This window comes from Pteronotus mesoamericanus, unplaced genomic scaffold (genome assembly GCF_021234165.1).
Source record: "Pteronotus mesoamericanus isolate MK-2021 breed Mesoamerican mustached bat unplaced genomic scaffold, CSHL_Meso_final contig_100, whole genome shotgun sequence".
Taxonomy (NCBI): Eukaryota; Metazoa; Chordata; class Mammalia; order Chiroptera; family Mormoopidae; genus Pteronotus; species Pteronotus mesoamericanus.
In genome coordinates, this window is record NW_026554999.1 from 15,837,648 (window position 1) to 15,859,033 (window position 21,386).

Genomic DNA, 21,386 nt, shown 5'->3' on the forward strand with positions numbered 1-21,386 from the left:
AGGACAAGGCAAGGCATGCCTGTTCATCTCTAGTTCTAAGTTCTCTTTGGGAAAGATGGAGGAGGATGTGCTTCTCTTTGGTTTATCTGACTACCAGTTTCTTCTAGTCAAGTGTTGTCATAGCTAGCATGTCCCTCGCCAGATCCAGCGTAAGAGGCAAACAGGGTTAACCTAGCCTTATTTCCTTGCCAACCTGACTCTGTTGAGTTTGTAGTCTTTGAGAAGCTACTGAAGAAGATGGCCTCTTTTCTTGTCTGGCTTTTTTTCCCTCTAACCTTCATAAAATGCATGGGCTTAAGAGATCATCCCAACCTCTTGCTGTATAGATACAGAGGCGGAAGCTCCCAATGCTGCTCAGGTTCACACTGCAAATTCAGCACCAGAAAACAATAATTTACAAGTGGAACTGCATGTTGCTTTGCTTGAAAGGAAGGAATGGCAGAATGGAGACTGAACTCCAAAGAGAGAAGAGGAAGTCGTGATGCTCAAGGAGCTAATGAACAAACAGAAAAGATGATGTTGAGCATCTTTTCATGTCTATATAAAGCAGAAAAAATGAGATACCTGTAATAGAATAACAACAGATATTTAAAAAAAAAAAGAAAAGAAACAGAAAGGATGGAGAAGTGTGTGCATGTATAATATGCAGCTGTATTTCCTGGAGCTGTTCATGGAGGGGGTGCCTGGCCCAGGGGGAATAAAGGCCAAGGAACAGAAAACAAGAAAGTTGGAGACACCAGAAACAGCAGAGTGGCAAGCATAGCATTGTCATCACTGCCCAAATTTGTGTGGCTTTACTTATTTTTAAAATCAAAGACAAAACAGGCATAATAGTTTGCCCAGCCAAATAAAGAAACTTGTGCTGTGAATAGCTAGAATCATAGTTCAAAGGAATGCCGGCCCAAGGGGCACAGTGACCCCTGACCCCTGTTAAACAAGATTCAGATTCAGATTCAGAGGTGGGTTTTAGGATGGACCAAAAGATGTGAGACAGGTTAGTAAGAAGCCAGGAAAATTCCTCGCTAAGTGGAATAGGGGAACTGAGGCAGATAGCTGAACACAATGGCCCAGCAGTTTACAGCCAGGCACAGAAGGTCACCTCCCTGGAGATAACATGTAGGCCTCTGTTTCAGCTCCAGGCCCAGAAAATCAGCAAAACCAGGTGGGCAAAGCCAGGACCAGCTGCAATGACTAATGACCTCTGCCTTGTCAATGACCCATCAGCGTCTCCTAAACTCAAAGGCGATGGGCAGCGACAGCTGGTCCCTGGCTGACCCCCTGAACCTGTCCCCAATCCTTGCTTTTCTCTGACCTCCCAGTGAGCTGACAGCAGCCCCACCCTGGCTCATTTCTTTCCTATAGCATTTCTAGAGACCCAAAGCCGCCCCGCCCAGGCTCTCCTGTTCTGTGCTAACCCCTTCCTTGTTTCCCTGTTCTCAGCTTTAATAAACACATTCTCGAAGTCACCTGGATTCGTGTTGTGAAATATTTCCTACACAAAGTCAAGAAAGATCCCACACGCTACCGGCTGGCCCTAGGCAGACCCACTCAGAGCCAGGCTCCCCGTCGGGTAACACATAAACAGTTATAAAGAAGGACCAATGAGGACCAGAGCAAACTGTGCGGAGGGACCTAGTAAGACTGGTGGGGGGTTGGTACTGCAAATACCTTAGAGATAAAGACCATTGGGGGCCTTGGGAATAAGGAGGAAAGGCAGATGTTTTAAATAAAATAGCAATGCATATAAATGAGAAAATGGAAATGTAGCTTTGATCTAGGTTTATAGGAAAATAAAACTAACATTATCTGCCATTAATGCAGGTTGCTAACTTTCCAGCAGATGGAGATGTTACCACATAAAAGAGAAGTCTCACAGGGGTACCCAGCCCCAGACTCCCTGCTTTCCAGAACAGGATGGTTTGTTTCTTAGGAGTGAGACACAGAGAGGACCCCTAAAATATGTATATTCCAATCTTTACGGAAATAACACTGTTAAAGAAAATTCAGGTTTTACTAAGGCTCCTAAATGAGGGTGAGCTTTTTAAAGGATCAAAGCCTTTGCCACTTGTTTCCTCCTGGCTTTGTGAGAATTGGGCAAAATCCCTTTGTTTTCTAAGCTTTGTGTTTGGAAATCATAGGCAGAAAAGGGTTCTGTTTGTCATCTAATCAACATTCATTTGCATTACATTACTTGCTACTTTAGGAGTCAAAGTTTCAGGGTTTTTTGTTTTGTTTTTGTTGTTTTTTTTTCCTGGTCCCTGGAGGTTCCCTTGTCACCAAGGCAAGCACTGGGGGTCAAGTTGCTTTCACAGCATGCTTGAGTTTTGTTTTGGGCTCTGAGGACTTGGGCAGAATGTTGTTATCATGTGTTTGAATAGCTGTGTACTTGGAGCTAGCTGCTAGGCATAACTCATTAACATTAAAAAAAAAAACAAAACTTGCCTTCGTGGCTATAGAAAGGGATCTTTTGACAGACAGTGTTGTCTGGGTGATCTCAGGTGTCAGAGAAGTATTTTCAGATCTGCTCAGAATGCTGTGGTTGGTGATTGTCTCCAAACCAAGGAAGTGGTACCCGTGAGCTAGGGCTTATAAAAGCATTAGCCTTAGGTCTACAACATGGCCTTAGGTGTAAATAGAATATTGTTTTATTTCCCCCAATGCCTTCTCCTAATGAGTTTTAAAAGAACTCAAAATTCCTTCAAACACATTTTTAGGAAAACTGTAATACATTCTACTCTACTTTTAGATTCTAGTCATAGGATAAATTCCAAGAGGGAAATCAACAGGTCAGTGGGTATGAATTATGTTGCCCAAATTCTACCTTGTTTTCCCAAAAGCATTGGACTGGTCACTCAAAGATAGCATTTTCACCTTGAACTTGCTTTATGTGCTATCATTAAAAGAACTCCTTTTGTTGTAGTTGTTAATTTAAGTATGTAATTAATGGCATAGACTCGGAAGGGAATTTCAAGCATGTAGCTCAGAATCCCTGTCAGCACCATTTAGGAGAAGCATCTTGGAGATTTTCCTCTTAAGTCGACCCCTTTTCCACATTCCTCTAAGTTCATGCAAAGGTTACTGTCCCTTGGCCAGGGGACCTCTTGCTGCCTGCCTGCCTGCCAAGGATGTCTGGATCTTCTTTTGATCTTTTATTTTCCCCAAACCAGAGCTATTTAATCTCTCCTGGGAGGGGCAGAAGCCTTTGTTATTTGGCCCTCAACAGTAAAACTGCTTTTGTGGTTTACATACACACACAGAGGACAATTAGAACTGCACTCAGGATATCACACATTCTCAGTAAAACCTGAGACTTTAACAAGAACTTACTTTTCCTTGTTTCACATTAGTCATCCCTTGAATTTGTCCAGAAAGAAGCAGTCAATTTGCATTTTAACACTTTCGTGGGCTGCTTACATCTCTGCTGTATAGCTGCTTGGTTCACTCCCCTTAGCCCTTCTGTGATTCATTAATTTGCTCACCTAAGCCATCTGGAGTACCCACTGCAAGCCAGGCACTGTGTGGTAGGAGAAGGCCGGTGAAGCGATGGAAATTTAGCGCCGGTAATTGGTTAACACAGCGACCTTCATGCATGTTTTGTTTGTTTGGGGTCAGTGATGTCATTTTCGTTTGTGAAGGACGGCTGATTTTTCCATCTACCAGAATGTGTTCCCTTCTGAGAGGTTTCCTGTTCAGCTCTTCCTGTGTGCCCAGCTGCACATGAAGAGGGGAAGACTAGAAACCAGAGAGCAAATCTCTGTAGGGCAGGGTGAGATTTTGGTAGAAGAGCACCCCAGCAACTGGAATTTGGTCCCCAATTTTAGTTTCAGTTTTATTAGAGGGTCAATTTGATTCCTTGGAATATAATGGGGGGGGCGGGTGGAGGGGCAGAGTTTTTGATTTTATGATTTTATGGATTCTGGCATATTGGCTCCATTTGTTATAAATTATGGTAAAATACACATAACCTAAAATTTACCATCTTAACTATTTTTAAGTGTACAGCAGCATTAAGTGCACTCACATTGTTGTGCAACCAATCTCCAGAACTCTTTTTGTCTTGCAAAACTGAAACTTTGTACCTCTTAAACCAGGGGTCTTCAATCTCCGGGCCTGTTAGGAACTTGGCCACAGAGCAGGAGGTGAGTTTGAATGTAATGTGCTTGAATCATCCCAAAACTTTCCCTCCCACCCCCGGACCATGGAAAAATTGTCTTCCATGAAACTGGTCCCTGGTGCCAAAAAGGTTGGGGACTGCTGCCTTAATCAACAACTACCCATTCCCCTGACCCCAACCCCTGGCAGTGTTATTCTACTTTCTGTCTCTGTGAATTTGACTAAGTACCTCCTATAAGTAGAATCACGGTGTCTCTTTGTGACTGGCTCATTTCATACAGCATAATGTCCTCAAGGCTCATCACAATGTCCTTCCTTTTTAAGGCTGAATAATATTCCATCGTATGTACATACCACATTTTTTGTCCATTCATCTGTCAGTGGACACTTGGGTTGCTTCTACTTTTTGGTTCTGTGACTAATGCTGCTATAAACATGGGTGTACAAATTCCCCTTCAAGATCCTGCTTTCAGTTATTTGGGTAAATACTCTGAAGTGGAATTGCTGGATCATATGGTGCTTCTATTTTTAGTTTGTAGATGAACTGCCATGTTGTTTTCCATAGTTACTGCACCATTTTACATTCCCACCAACAGAACACAAGGGTTTCAGGCTCTTCAGTTCTCACCAACACTTATTATTTTCTGTTTTTTTGATAGTAGCCACATCCCTACAGGTGTTAGATGGTGGCTCCTTTTTTAAGGGTAAAATAATAAAACAGAATGAACAATGATATCCTGAGTAATCCCTGCCTTTTCAGATAAGAGAATACAAATCAGGAAATTCTAACATTTACCACTATACACCTGGTATCAAAAAACAAGTGGTAATAAAAATAAAACAGGAGAGGCTCAATGAAATGTAGGCTCAAGGTTTAAGGGAGCTTATATTACATTTCCTCTCTGTTTATGTTATTTAGTTTGATTTTCTGTTTTGGTGAACTCTTTGTATGGCCTTAACTGGACAAGGAAAATAGATCATTAGGGATGACTTAGAAATATGGATAGAACTGTTAGAAGATTTTTGGATTCCACAGACAATCTATGGGAAATCTGACTTTCTTTTAAATAGGTCTACAAAGTTAAATGCAGTTTTGTCTCTTTTATCTTCCTGTGTCTACCCTGTGTCGTAATCTTCCCTTGACCTCCAGCACTCTGTACTCACAGACAAAGACCTAGAATGTCTTTGGTCCGTACTTGTGCTTGCCCATTTGTCAGAACTTTGCCCTGAGGAGTAGTGTATTATATTGGCTTATTCAAGAATTTCTCTTGGAGCCTGATCTACATAGTACAGTGGGGAGGGAAATGGTAATCATCTGGATTTCTCAGAAAGATCACACACTTTCATCTCAAAAATATCAGGCATTTAAAGAAAAGAATCTCTTTTTTCCAGCCCTTCTCCAATTTTTTAGGTAATTATGGATGGCTAAATCTATCCAAATGAAACCAGAGAATCAGGCTATAAGCTACATAGACAAGATGAAGTAGGGGACCGAGTCTAGGAAAAGAGCCCACATCGCAAAGGTTGACTGGCTACGTCTGTGTACTGTTGGGAGTGTGCATAGGGGGTGTTATCCTGGTCTGCCGTCACATGTTTTTTATTGAGACTGAGTATGCTTGCTGCGGGGAGCTTTTGGTGAAGGAAAAGAATAGTGAGTCCCTCACTGACGCTGGTGTTTTCCAATGGATGATGATTGAATGCCGGAGACTGTGGCCCTCATAACACTGGAGACTCTCAGAAGAAGGGAGATTAAAACCATTTCTCTACATGGATCTTGCAGGTGGAGATTTGCAAGGACCGTAAAGAGAAAAAAAAACAGAGTAACGAGATCCTGAACAGCATTCCCAAGGTTTGGCTACTGAGCCGCTAGAGTCCTGAAGTGAGGCCAAAACGACATGCAACTGCTCTCTCTACCCTACTCCAAGGCATATTTTAACTTGGCCATGCTTCTATGACAATTGTCAGAGAAAATTAAAAGAACAGACAGCTCAGAATGGCTTTGGGGGCAACCTAAGATCAATTAGCTACCTACGGGCAAGGGAATCCTTTCAGTAAAGCTTTGAGACTACTGGGGGCTCCCACTGATCCCATATTTTTATGGCCAAGGGTTGCCACATTTTGATAAAGGCAGATATTTCTATGTCTGCAATTCTTACAAAGCTTCCAAATGCAACGCAGACATTCCCTTACCTCCCTGGGCATCTGCTTTCAGGGGAGATAAAAGGAAGGGAATGTCTATTGAATGCTTGTGCTTTAACACGCATTTTCATATTCGATTCTCAGACAAGTCCATGAGATAAGCACTGAAATGTCCATTTTAACAGATAAGAAGGTTCATAGACGTATTTGTCGAATCACACAAGTTTAGTAAGTGGCAGAGCTTGGGTGCAAACCCAGGTAAGGACATGCAGAAACCATGCTCTTCCTCTTTGTGCCTTTCAGTAGATTGGTAAATGCCAGGTGGCTTGTCTAAAGGTCCAACCAGCATCTTTTCTGCATTTCTTTGAATACAGTTGCATTTGGAAGGTCCTAATAAGCCCTGAAGACCTTGGCTAAGGAGCCGTAATGCTAGCAGCAGCGAGTTTTTCAAAATGACTTTGGATCTCAGTGAGATTGAGAGGAAGGCTACCCCTCATTTAACTCAATGGCCACCATCCAAATTGTCCCACAGTCAAGAAGTGGGCTGCTTTTCATGCTGCTTCTGTACACATCCTTTGTGTTTCCTTTTTGTCTTTGGCCATCTTTCCCCCCAAATATCACAAAACACGGTTTTGGCCTGAGGTTTCAATTAGGCTTTGGTGTGGTGAGCTCATGGCCCACTTTGTGTGGCCACAGCAAGAACATCCTCTCGGTGCACGCTCCCAGACAGAGCCAGCGCTGCTGAAATCCCTTTTCATGCCCCACAAGGGAACCTCCGCTTCTCATTTCTCATTTGTCCAAATTCTTATTTGTCTTCAGACAGGGAAATACTTGCATTTGATTGTGATTGGGATAGATTGACGTCTTTTCAAGTCCTCTGGAGGAATGAAAGCCAAGCTTACTCAGGGGGATTATCCCCTGCATTCAGCCCGGTTGAATGTGGAGGTCTGCCTGGGTTTGGTAAATAGCGATGGAGGGCCTGCCTCTGTCTTTTTCTCCTGGCCATTGTGCATATTTGGACGGGACGTGTTTTGCTTGCAGAGAGGACCTGAAGAAATTCTCTTAGCAAATAACTGGGGCCTGAAAGTGACAAACGATGCTGGCTGGTGAGTCTCTTTAGGGTCACAATTCCCATCTTAAGGTAAAAATGATTGCTGTCTACACTTGCCATGCAAATCCAATATACCACCATGCAGGAGTGAAGTTGCCAAGCCACCAAGGAGAAAAGCCTTGGTTCCGGGCTCTCGTAGAATCTCCAGGAAAAGGCTGGAGCCCAGCTGGTCCAGCAGCCACTTGCTAGGATCCTTTGTGTCTGGCCCTGTGTCTGTGCATGTGCAAGTGGCCCCTTTGCTGTCTGGCTTGCTGTTTATTTTGTTTGGAAAGCTGCTGGCTATCTGGGATTGTATCTGTCCATCCCCCGTGGTACAGAGGCATGTAAATGAACTTGTTAATGCTACAGGGCAATTGATGAAGCTGTTTTTAAATCTGCTCACCCCTGTCCCACAGGGAGGCATGAAAGAAACCCCAGTGGGGTCTCTCTCTGTGACCTTAAGCAGCTCCAGGTGCCTTTTTAGGACTTCTGTATTTGCCTGTGGAGTTAGAAGGTCAGACTAGCTGATTTCTAGGACTCTTCCTGCTCTCTAAGATTCTCTGACTGAGATAATTGAAAACAAAAAGACATCAAGCTAGCTGAAAAATAAGACCCATTGTGATTAAGAATACAAATGAGTTATGTAGAAAAAGATGTTCTTTGGTTGTATCAGAGTAATGTTGCTAGCAAACTAAAATAAAGAATCCCCAGTTAAATTTCAACCTCAGGTAAACTGATAACTTTTCTAGTGTAACTATGTCCCATGCAATGTCTGTCTTACACCTGAAAATTTTAATGGGGCATCCTGCATTCTACCTGGCAGCTCTCATCCAGAGAGACCGTAAGAGATGTGGACTTAAAGAAGGGCCTGATCCTGACTTACACCTTTCCAGGCTGTCTTGCTATCTACTCTCCAGCCACGCCAGCTACCTTTCCACTCCTCCTGCCACAGGGCCTTTGCACTGACTTGTACCACTGCTTGTGATAGCTTCCTTCCCATCCCCTCCCTCATAGCACTAACTCATCCTTCAGATTTCAGTTCAAAAGTCACTTCCTCTGTAAAGCCTTTCCCGATCCACTGAACAGATACTGTGTCTGTCTCTGTTCCATATTCCTGGGAAAACTGCCTTCATAACACTTGCCACAATTTTTGTATATTTCACAAGCATATGCTGAAGGTGGGGTTTGTGTCAGTAGATTGGAATCTCAAGGACATTCTGGGTAGGTGAGCAAAAGAAATAGAGGCACAGAAGTGAGAATGCCCTTGGTGTGTTATCAGAACAGTTAAGAGAGCAGCTGAGTAGTTAGAGTTAAAAATCCAGTAGCAGAGAACAATGTCCTTGAAACCCATCTTAGGGTAGGTGTTCTGAGGACAGTGAAGGACTCAGGATGGCTGTGAGAAGAGTGCTAACATGGTGAAAGTCATTCTTCAGTGGGTTTTATTAAAAGCCAAAATGGGGAGCCGAGTCCAAGAGCTTTCCATGGGGCTGCGGAGGAACACACTGTGAGGATGGCAGAGAACATCAAGTCAAGAAACACCTTTTGAGCTCCACTGTCTCCCAGGCACAGAGTGTGTGCAAAGCATGGACGGGTTACAGACACTCAGGCGAAACGCAGGCAATGCCCAACTCCTGTTATTCCGTATCATGCTACAGTCCAAAGTTGAGGCGAGATTAGCTGGGGTTCCTCGAAGCTTTCCCCTCAATTCTGAGACTTTGTCATACTAAAAAATTCTTTACCTGAAGCCATCAAAACTTTCCTCCTGAGGATACCTTCTTCCAGCGTCTTACCATGTCTGCTCTTAACTGTGTAGGAGAGAGAGAGAGCCTGTGTTGGAACCACGGTTGGGTTGTCAGGTATGCGGACCTGCTGTGTCTGCCCACAAAGTCATGCAGTAAGTTTTTCCATGTGTGGACCAGCCCATATTGTGTTCTTATCACTGTTGATTGATCTGGCCTAGCGCCAAGAGACTGGAAGACACATGTGTATACACACATATAATTGTACATACACATACAGGCATGTACATACTTACATATAACACATGACCATAAACACACTTGTACACATGCATATAACACACAGATATATGCACATGCATATGTTTACACACATGCATTCCTCCATCCACACATATATACATAATATACACACCTATAAACATATCCACATATACTGACATACATATACCCACATAAATATAAATATGAATATTATTAAGATGATAATAGCAGGAGATGGGATGTAAAACCAGCCTCCTCTGTTATAACCTGCAGAAGTGAAACTATTTCCTTTGCCTCTGAGTTCCTCAGTCTTCTGAGACTTTGACTTTACATGGCATTTGTACCAGAGTTTCTTCCCCCACTTTCTTCTCAGAGCTCTCTACAGCCTCCATCCTTGACAAGAAAAACCCCAGCCACAGCGTTTTTCTGGAGGATGTATCTATATCCCATATTTTAATATGTCCATATTTGCTCGGGGAGAGATCTATTTTCCCAGTCGTATGAAACCGGTTATGACTCCTGCTTCTATTGAAGCTGTCAAGCTGTTTTCCTGACAGTTGGCCAACCTGGCTTTCTACTGGCAGAACCCCTTCAAACTTTTATTTTTATTAAATGTAACATTTTAAGATGTAACACTACATGTCACGCAGCTTGAAATGTTTTGAACAGCATGGTGTTTTTTCCATAATGGTATTTGTTTTCAGTCACTTTTTTCAGCTTTAGATTTACTATGTATGACATGAGAGAAAAAGAAAACATTTCAGAAAGAAGTAGGGTAACTTGGATAAAGTTGGCTTCGCCAATTCCCATGAAGCTGCGTGTCTAGGAACTTTCTCCAAATGGGAAACTACTGCTGTTCCATGTTCTGCTCTCCAGAAAATGACAAAGGATGCAAGCTGTGGTCTTCATAGGACTCTAGACAAATGTGTTCATTCTTTCCACAAGGATGATGGTCGATGGTCATGCATGATCTGGGCCGCTGGCCGACCTCTGCAGCCGCATCTCCTGTCATCTCCCCTCCCCTGATGGCACGTCCTGGCCTCCGGCTGCGGCCCTTGGTACACCTCTGCCTTGAAAGCACTTCTCTCCTCCCCTCCCCTTCACACGGTAAACTCCTACTTACCCTTCACAGTTAAAATTCCACATTTCTTTGTGTGAATAGTTAATACATATCTTTCCCGTGAGATTATAGTTACAAGAAGCCAAGGACGTGGTCTCTTTCTTATCATTTTCTGGATCCCTGGAATGAAGAAGATGCTCAATACATTTATCATAAGGAAACAGATTCACAAAATGAATGAATGCTGGTTGCCTCAAGAAGGCAGTGACTGCATTATTGCTTAAACCTAGATCCTGCCATAGTGGATGGTACACAGTGGGTGCCTAATAAATGTTCATTGGGTGAATAAATAAGCATGTTTTATATGTGGCACCATGCCAAGTACTGTCCTTGACCTTAAGGAGGTGAGTTTCAACTTAGATAATATGTACTCAGATAAAAGAATTAAGAGTTCAGTAAGACACCAAGAATAAGAATTGGCTTCTGAGTGAAACCTGGATTTGAATCCTGCTGGTTCCACTGCATTCTAGCAATGCGGCTTTTAGCAAGTTACTTAACCTCTCTCTGAGACTTGGGTTCCTCATCTGTAAAATGGGGTTATAAAAATATCTACTTAACTGAGTTGTAAGGATAGTATGGAATAATGCTTACGCAGTGTCTCACACAGTACTTGGTACATTGCAAGCACTCTAGCCATATTAGGTATCATTTTATTAATTAGATATCATTTTTATTAATAGACACACACACTATGCATCTTTAGTGTGGTGAGGTGATTGACAGACAGCGTGAGTCTAGGCAAATCTCTCCACTTTTCTCAGCTTCAGTTTTCTATGTGTAAAATGTCAGAATTGGGTAATAGGTAGGTTCTTTGCAGGTGTGACCTTCTATGTGGAATAGGGGTGGCAAGATCGGCGGGGCTGAGTAAGGTCGGGGAAGCTTCCAGGAACAAGTGGGCTGAGCCACATCTGGAAGGTCAGGTGGAATTTGTTCAGGTAGAGAATAGAACGTGGGGCCTACCAGCCAAGGGGAGCCGCGTGTGCAAAGCCGTGGAGGTGTGAAGCAGAGGGGTGGAGTGGGAAGGGTGGCTCTTGGGGAGTGGTAAAAAGGGAGTATCATGCTATGACCGGTTCTTGAGAGGGGGTTGACCTCAAGGAGGAAGGTTTGAGGATAATACAGCCTGAATTGGATAAATGGGGAGAAAGTAGGGAACCTGAATCGGGGAGACCAGCTAGGAGATTGCACAGCCCCTCTGGCCCAGGCTGGAGAGGGCCCCGGGCGGGTCTGGCAGGAGGAGCGAATGGGAAGGGAAGGATCCAGATGACTTAGCCTGGTGGCAGATTAGATTTCGGGAGGAAAGGAGGTTTCTTGAATGATTGCTGTCATTGACAAAAATGTGCCCTCTCCTTGAGAAAATTGGGCTGTGCCCTAGGAAGGTACATCCGTGGTTGGCAACCCAGCAGAGGACCTGGCCTCCACCAGCAGAGAGTTAGACCCTCCTTGTTGGAGGCTGGCAGCCATGGGAAGAACGCACGTGCTAAGATCTGTTTTTACTCACATTGCTGACATCAAACATATGCGCGTTCTACAGCAAGCAGTTCTCAAAATCTTGGTGGACACCAACTGGCTATTCTAAAATTAAATTTGATTCTGACACTAGCCACCCCAAATTAGTGTAGACCCGACAGCTTAAGGGCCCAGTCCGACAAGACTCCCTGCCCAGGTTAGACACATTTGCAGGTAGTGAGTCCCCAAGTTAATTACACTTCTGTCCAACTTGGTTGCAAATTGGTAGTTCCCACAAGGTTCCCGACAATTTGCTAGCATGGCTCGTAGAACTCAGGAAAATAGTTTACTTACTATTACTGGTTTACTGTACAGAAACAGCCAGATGGAAGACGTGCATAGGCAAGGTATGGGGGAGGGGGCACGGTGCTCTCATGCCCTCTGTGGACATGCCACACAGCATATGGTAAGCACTCAACAAACAGTAAGCATATAAAAACTGTAGAAAGTGAGGCTAGGTTAGGCAGACAAATCCAAATACAGGTGCTAAAGACAGAAGTTCCTTTTCCCTCTGCTTTCTGCACAGTGTGGACCATACCTGACAACTCAGAAGAGAACTTCCTCCTTGCAAGGCTTTCTGTTCATTACATTCTTAACTGGCTAGCTTGCATGTATAAAACTGTAACCTTTTATTCAGTTAGCCAAACATCACCTTTTACGTCAGCTTTGGTGATGCACTTCCAGGGTGTCAACTGGAGGCCTGGCTGCCAGGTTTCTGTTTCAGTTAAGCAGTGGTTCTCAAAGTGTGGTTCCTGGACCAGCAGCATTGGCATCGCCTGGAAACTTGGACATGCAGACTCTGGGGCTCTACCCCAGCCCTATGAATTAGACTCTAGGGTGGAGTCCCTCAATCTGTGTTTTCATAAGACCTCCAGGGGATTTTGAGTACACTAAAAGTTTGAGAACTACTGCACCAGAGTGTTACAGACTAGAACTGTGTTTAAGTGTGAGCAGTGCTAAGAGGAATTTAGTATCTCTGGAACACTGAGCCAATGACTTTTCAGGGTTTAAAGAAGACATTTTTGTTCCTGGTTTCTAATCCAGATCCCCCAGCCTGTTAAGACTGTCAGTGAAGTAAGATTCAGTAGGGTACTGCTTATGAACTAAAATTTTAATTACACAGTTGCAAGTGTTGGATAGAAGGTGAGGGATAGTAGGCAATTGATCAGCTGCATGTTTTTTGCATTTAAGTTCTAATAATGGGATGTGCCCCAAACAATTTCCTATTCAGAACAGGAAAAGCTGGAATTAGACAGTCTCACCCCTCTTCTGACTTTTTCAGAATTGTTTTCATATTCCCGAGAAGAGTCCAGGCTCTTAAGAAGCATTCTCCTCATCTTATTTTCCATAACTTTGTCCTGGAAAATGCAGTCTGGGGAAAAGCAGTTTAAATAATAATCATCTGCGTCCAGTCTGGAATGTGGAGTCCAGGGGCAGGCAGACCTTTGTCTTAAACAGGAGGAACACCACATAGGTGACGCAGTGGGCGGAGGGCGAGCCCGGCGCTGCCCTGGCTCTGCTGCCCCTCGGTCATTCACCCCACCAGATGCTGCAAACCAGATGCTGCAAACACCAGCTCCCTCTCCGCTGCTTGGGCTTTGGGCAACCCCCTTTTCGTGTTATTTAAACCCTGCATGTGCGCTTAAGATATTGCATCCACGTTTTTCTAATTCGTTTACACTTCACTCATCACAGCATGTGTTGGGTGAGCACCCTGCCACATCGGAGTTTTATGAGCTGCATTTATGAGGCTACTTTTCGTGAATAGGGATATCATATATTCTACCAAAAGCACCGAATTTGAGCCTGGGAAATGAGGGCTTTGGTGCTAAACTTGGAGTGAACTTGCGAAGTTTTCATGGATCCGAAACTAAGCACAGATGTTATCCATTCTCCAAGAACTGCTTCGCATACTTATTCCCAGAATCTCTTCTCTCTTCTACCTGAGGCTTTCTCCCTGCTCCAATGAGGGCAGGGCAACCCCATGCTCTCTAAATTGTGCAAATCTTCTTTCAATGACTTAATATCTCAATATCTGAAAATTTACTGGGCATTTTATTCATTTCATTTTCTTAAATAAATGTCTCCTAGAACATTTTTACCTGCCCCAGTGTTTCCATAGTGAACCTTTGTCCGTCAGGGTCTTTTCACCTGAGCCCTGGCATTCTCTCTTGGGTTCGATCCTCTGTTTCCTGGACCCACACCTACTTTCTTGGTTTACTCCTTCACTGTGGTAGAATACATCCTGCAATAAGGGTACATGCCAGCTAAATTGTGCGAGGATTGAATTTCTGAAAAATGCCTTTTTTCCCCTTAAGTGTTGATAATTTGACTAGATATAAAATTCTAATTTTAAAATTACTTGCTCTCAAAAATTATGAACCATTTCTTAATTTTCTTCTAGATTTTAAAGCTTTTGTTGATAAATCCAATACCATTATGTTGTTTGTTTCCTCTCTGGTAGGCTGTGTTATCTTTTCTTTGTCCCCAGTGTCTTGAAATTTCACAGCCATGTGCCTTGTTATTATCCATTTGCCAGGAGATTTCACCATGGGTCCCTTGTGCTCCTACAGCTCATGAGGAGTAGGCCAAGAATGCAAGACTCTGAATGCCCTTAAACGAGGTCCTTTCTCAAGGTTGTGTTTGCAGTGAGCAGCCTTGAGGGATAGACACATCTCCATCCATAACAAAGAGCAGGGCTTTTTATTGCTTCCCACAAGAGCAGTAGGTTCCTCAAGCTCAGCGGTCCCCAGCTGCAGTGCTGAGCTTTGCCCCCACGGGAGCTGGGGCAGGGGAAACTGACATTAACATGCCAGTGCTCGTTCTGCTTGCTCCTCCTTGAGTGATAAAGCCCTCTATCTCTGACTGAAAAGTCTTCTGTTTTCTGTCTATATCTATGAAACAGTAACAGGCTAACATCAATTATAAAGAGGGTAAAATTGAATCCCACCCCTAACATGTTGTTCTGGGCACTTGGTAGGCTCCTTCCCTATGGAAACAGAAATTTTCTTGACTTACCTGATGATCTCCCAGGGATCCAGGGGACTAAATGCCACTTCTTTAAAAATAAATAAATAAATAACAACAGATTTATTGAGAGAAAATTCACATGCCATGAAAGCCACCAATTTAAATAGTTCAGTTTAGTGGTTTTAGTATATTTAGAGAGTTGTACAACTGTGACCACTATACAATTTCAGAACATTTTCATCAACCCCAAGAAGAAAGTTCACACCTGTTAGCAGTGGCCGCACAGTCTCTCCTTCCTCCAGCCCCCAGCAGTCACTGATCTATTTCCCACCTCTATAGATTTGCCTATTCTGCACATTTCACACAAATGTAACTATAAAATATGTGGCTTTTTGTAACTGACCTCGTTCACTTAGCAAGATATTTTCAGGATTTATCTATGTCATAGCAGGTATTAGTACTTACCAAGTACTTTCTATTATTGAATAATATTCATTGGATGTTATACATTTTGTTTAACCACTCATTAGTTGAAAGATATTTGGATTGCTTTCACTTTTTAGCTATTATAAATAATGTTACTATGAATATTTATGTACACTTTGAGCGTGAAGACACTATATTTCCTTTCCTCATAGGCATATACCTAGAAGTAGAATTTCTGGGTCATATGGTAACGGCATGTTTGACATTTTGAGGAGCTACCAGATGTATTCCAAGGAAGCTGCTCCATTTGGTAATCCTGTCGGCATTGCACAGGGGTTCTGATTGCTCTGCATCTGCGCCAATACTTCTTACTGTCTTTTTTATTTTAGCCATCCTAGTGAACGTAAAGTGGTTTTGATTTACATTTCCATAATGATTTGTAACTTACTGTGATTTTGATATATAGTTTCCTAATAACTAATGATATTGAGCATCTTTTCATATATTTATTACTCATTTATTTGTATATACTTGTATATTCCTTGGAGAAATGTCTATTTAAATTCTTTGTCCATTTTTATTAATTGGGTCATTTTTTTTATTTTTGAGTTGTAAAAGTTCTTTATAGAAATACAAGTCCATTATCTGATATATGATTTGCAAAAATTTTGTCTCATTCCATGTGTTGTGATTTCATTTCCTCAATAAAGCTCTACGATGAAGACCAATTTATTTATTTAGTCTTTTGTCACTTGTGCTTTTGATACTGTATAATCTAAGACTAATTCAAGATCATGAAGCTTCATGAAACCTATACTTTTCTCTAACAGTTTTATAGCTTTAGCCCTTACATTTAGGTTGATTATCTTTTTTGGATTAATTTTTTCATATAGTGGGAGGTAGGGAGTCCAACTTTATTCTTTTACATGTAGATATGCGAAGTTTTTCCCATACCATTTGTTGCAAAGGCAGTTCTTTCTCCTATTGACTTGTCTTGGCACCTTGGTCAAAAATCAATCGATCAAAAAAAAAAATAAGAGTTTATTTTTGGACTCTCATTTCTATTCCATTGATCTATATGTCTAGCCTTATGATAGTGTCACACTGTTCTCTTTAAAATCAGGAAGTATGAGTTCCCCAGTTTTGTTATTCTTTTTCAAGGTTGTTTTGGTTATTCTTGATCCCTTGTAGTGCCATATAAATTTTAGGATCAGCTTGTCAATTTCTACGAAATTAAAAGACAGCTGGTATTTTGATTGGTATTGCATTGAACCTGTAAATCAATTTGGAGAGTATTGCCATGTTAACAATATTAAGTCTTTGAATTCATGAGCATGGGATATCTTTCCATTTATTTAGATCTTCCTTAATTTCTTCCAACAAAGTTTTGTAGTTTTAAGTGTATGTTTTAGACTTTTTTTGTTAAATTTATTCCTAAGTATTTTATTCCTTTTGACACTATTGTAAATGGGATAGTGTTTTTAATTTTATTTTCAGATTGTCTGTTGATAACATATAAAAATAAAGTTGATTTTTACATATCAATTTTGCATCCTATAACCCTAATGAACTTGTTTATTAGTTCAAATAATTTTGGTGCACTTTTTGGATTTTCTATATAAATGTTCCCTATAAATACAGATAGTTTTATATCTTTCTTTTCAACCTAGATACCATCTTTTTTCTTTGACTAATCACTGGCTAGAAGTCCTTTTTATTTCTGTAACATCAGTAGTAATGTCTCCTCTTTATTCCTGATTTTAGTATTTTAAGTCTTCTCTTCTTTATGTTTGTTCAAGTTACATAACAGTTTGTCACTTTTATTGATCTTTTTAGGTAACCAACTTTTGATTTTATTGATTTTCTCTATTGTCTATACCTTCTCTATTTAATGTATTTACACCCTAGTTTCCTTCCTTACATTGGCTTTGGGTTTAGTTTGCTCTTTTTTTCTCAGTTCTTAAGGTGGCACATCAGGTTATTGATTTGAGGGTTTTTTTAGCATAGGTATTTACAGCTATAAATATCCCTCTAAGCACTGCTGTAACTGCATGCCATAAGTTGGTATGTTGTGTTTTATTTTTCTTAATCTCAAAATATTTTCTAATTTTCCTTGTGTTTTTTTCTTGACCAAGTTATTTAGATATATGTCATTTCATTCCCACATATTTTTGAAATTTCTAAATGTCTCTTTTTGTTATTGATTCCTAATTTCATTCCATTGTGGTCAGTGAGCATATTTCATGTGATTTTAATCTTTTCAAATTTATTGAGGCTTGTTTTATCATGTAACATTTGTTCCGTTTTGGAAAATGTTCCATGTGTACTTGAGAAAGGTGTGAATTGCACTATCATGCCATGAAAGCCACCATTGGGTGGCATGTTCCATCTATGTCTATTAGGTATAATTTATTTATAGGGTTATTTAAGTCTTCTATTTCCTTGTTGATCTTCTGTCTAGCTCTATCCACTATTGAATTGTCAATCAGGGGTGTTCCCTCTTTTGGCCACACTGGAAGAAGAGTTGTCTTGGGCCACACATTCAATATGCAAACACTAATGAAAACTGATGAGCAAAAAAGAAAAAAGATTTTAAGTAAATTTACCATTTTGTGTTGGGCTGCATTCATAGCCATGCGGGGCCACATGCAGCCTGCGGGCCACAAGTTGGACCCCGGATTGTATTGTCTGTTCGAGTCTTCTATTTCCTTATTGATTTTCTGTTTAGCTTTATTCATTATTACTCAATTGTCTAGTTTTTCCTTCACTTTTGTCAGGTTTAGCTTAATGTATTTTGGGTATCTTTTGCTGGTTTCCTGATGGATTGACCCTTTATCATTATAAAATGCTCTTATTTGTCTTTAATAACAATCTTTGTCTTAAAGTCTATTTTGTCTGTTATTAGTAACCACATCAGCTGGGGTTTGTTTTTTTCCCCCATTGTTCTCGTTGCTTTTGTGAAGAAGTCCATTTTCAGAGACTTTAGTCAAACATTCTGGAATATGGAACCTCTTAATTGCCTCTTAAATACCCATACGTCTTCTCTGTTTTTAGTCTTGTGTTCTCCTTCATTGCTAGAGTTACTGTTTAGAAATGCTATGATACAGGTAGGTTTGATGCTATAATTCCTGCCTAAGATTAGTTTGGTTGGGTCTGCTAAGTCATAACCATGGGTCTTTCTGCTTTCTACCTTCCAAAAGTTTGTAATTATTAACTCCTTTTCTACTTTCTTTGTTTTTTATTACTAAAAAAAAAAGTGCCTTTACTCAAAGGCTTTTCCAAGGGAACAGAGCTCAATGAGTGGTTGACATGTTTAACCTGTATCTGAGGGTAAACCCATTAGCTGTTAGCTACTATATTTTAAGTACCTGAATTTTCTTGTGTATTCTCCAGCATCTTTTTTAAATAACCAGAGGTCTTTTTTGTTGTGAAGGATCCAGATACCTGGCAATATCCTAAATTTAATTAAAGATGGTGCTTATATTATCTTCTAATTTAAACATAGAATTTGAACATCTTTGCTTCAAAGAATGGCCAGCTGCTTCCATATCTTTTCACTACTTGATTTTCCTTGGACCAGTGGTTCCGAAGCTTGACTATGCACCAGAATGGAGGGCTTGTTAAAAATACAGGTGACCCAGCATCATCCCCAGAGTTTCTGAGTAAGAAGTTGAAGGTGAGGCCCAAGAATTTGCATTTTCAGCAAGCTCTCAGGTGATGCTTATGATTCTGGTTCTGGGAAGACACTGGGAATCACTGCCTGAATGTGTGAAAGGCAGTGTTTCCTTTGGAGTGGGGAGGACATTTAGAAGCAGATGAGAACAGAGAAGGAGAGGAATAAGAGGGAGACAAACAGGAAGGAAAGCATGTGCCCACTTGCGCTTATCCTGTTGCACGTTGCTGGTGGCCACTCTTCCGTTTTCTCCATGACAAAATAAAACCAGGGAAAAATATGCTTAGAGAAGCAGCTCCTGGTATCAGAATTGTGATTGTATTCAAGGGGAAAAAAAGGAATGAAATGGAACTCCATGAAAAACCTTAAATGGAAGCCCTGGCAATGTATTTTTAAATGAAATTTTAAAGTGGTTGGGGAGTATGTGCAGGGTCTGGAGAAGCCAGTCCTTATGTAATTCTATGACAATCACTACTGGGGTATTGCTAAGGCAGCAGGATCCAGGCACTTTTGTTAGGGAAGCATGTGTCCAGGGGTTTCAGTTGCCTCATGGGCCCCCCTTTCCTCTTGTTGCAAGTCTGAGAAGGCAGGACACTGTCTAAGAGACATAAGCAGAGGGTCAGACCAAGAGGCTGGTTTGCGCCACAGGTAGGAGCCCAGACTTATGGCCATTCTTCTGCATTATTTTCATGTAGCCATTTGGAGATTCTGCCATAATTATCTCACATTTCACTATTTTGTTTTTGTTGTTGTTCTCAGAATGTTCTTCTGTGGTATGGTTGCAAATATTGAGAAATAAAATTGTGGCTGCAAAGGATAGAGGTAGTTGGGAGGAAACCAAGGGAGAAGAACTCAAAACCCTTGTTCCATAGATGAGGCTGCCTTTCAGACACTTTTATTACTTAAAATGCAATGCACCTGGTTACTTCCTGTTATCACCTCAGAAAGCAAGGAGCTGGGAAGGGAGAAAACAGGGTCTGGACAAGTGGATGACATGAGAAAGCAAGTTGTAGAAGACTAGTTTTACCTCTAACCTGTCACTTCATTTTTTAGGTCTGTTGTATTTCTATTTTGTTTTGTTTTTAATCTATAAAATGATGTTTTAGTTTTAGATAATTCCCAAAGGTGTTTGATTCTTCTTGTTGTTGTTTTTGCAAGATCACTGCTTATATCTCTTGGGCAGCCAGGCTAAGAAACCAAGTCTCTGGACTTCAAAGACAGAATTTAGGGTATGCAGAAGATTCAATCTTCCTTAAACCATGTGGTTCCGGAGGCTCCATTTATGTTATTTCCTGGTAGCAGTTTTTGATGGCTTTAGAGGAGAAGAAAGGTCATTGCATGACAATCAGGCAGCCACACAGGGGAAGACATGATGCATCATCTTGTGTAAGAAAAAGTATTATCCAGTCCAGTAGTCAGATTTTCAGACAAAGGCATGACCGTGGAACGTGCTGTCTATGGCTGAGCATAGCATGAGTCTGGTCACCAAAAAGTTTTTAAAAAACCAGTGCATGCTTGGCTTGTCAGTCTCTTTTGGATATGAAAGTGTATTTCACCTGAAAATTTTTCTCATTCTTATTTTGAATGCAACTAAATTGCTCTGGAGATATTAGTTGTAGTGGTAATTAATTTAGCCTTTATTGAGCACCTACTATGTGCCAGGCTCCATGTGACATGATAGAAATATCGAGAAAGACTCTGGGGTAGATGACTACATTTAGTAGGGAGGGGGAAGAGAAAGGCAAAAAAAAAAAGGCCAATATTCATCTATCCATCCTTCCTCTTATTGCTCAGGGATTTGTTGAGCATTTTCTATGTGCCCAGCTCTGTACTGAGTACTGGGGATACAAAAATGAATAACACGGGCACATCCCTGTGGTCCTTCAAGACCATGCTTCAATCAAGCTTGGTTAACCCTAACGCAGAGAAGGTCAGAACAGCCTGTGATGGAGGGGATGTACAGGCAAAATCAGGATCCATAGAGGGTTTCCCAGAGGAGGTGACCTGGGAACTAAAACAAAGAAGAAGCAAGTACTAACCAGGTGAAGCAAAGGCAGAAAGAAGAGTTAAGCAATGGCTAGACAGAGGAAGTGCTTAGTTGGATATAGAACACAGGCTTAAGGAAGAACAGTAGGAAATAAGACTTATTTATATTTGAAAGACATTTTATTCCTTGCTTAGGAGTTTGGACTCCAGCCTAAGGTGATAAGGAAATCACTGAAATATCTCAAAATGGAGGAGTTATTACAGGACTCTCCAGCCATTTAAAATACCATTAATTTGATAAAACTGCGTAGATTTTACATTAAAAATAGTAGAATAACAGACTTGTGTGCTCTCTATGAT

General features: G+C 41.3%; 1 protein-coding gene across 1 annotated transcript in view; it reads left to right on the forward strand.

Moving 5' to 3' along the window:
• The window catches only part of THSD4 (thrombospondin type 1 domain containing 4), a 546,728-nt gene that overhangs the window by 209,021 nt on the left and 316,321 nt on the right, over nt 1-21,386 (forward strand). The window lies entirely within an intron of this gene.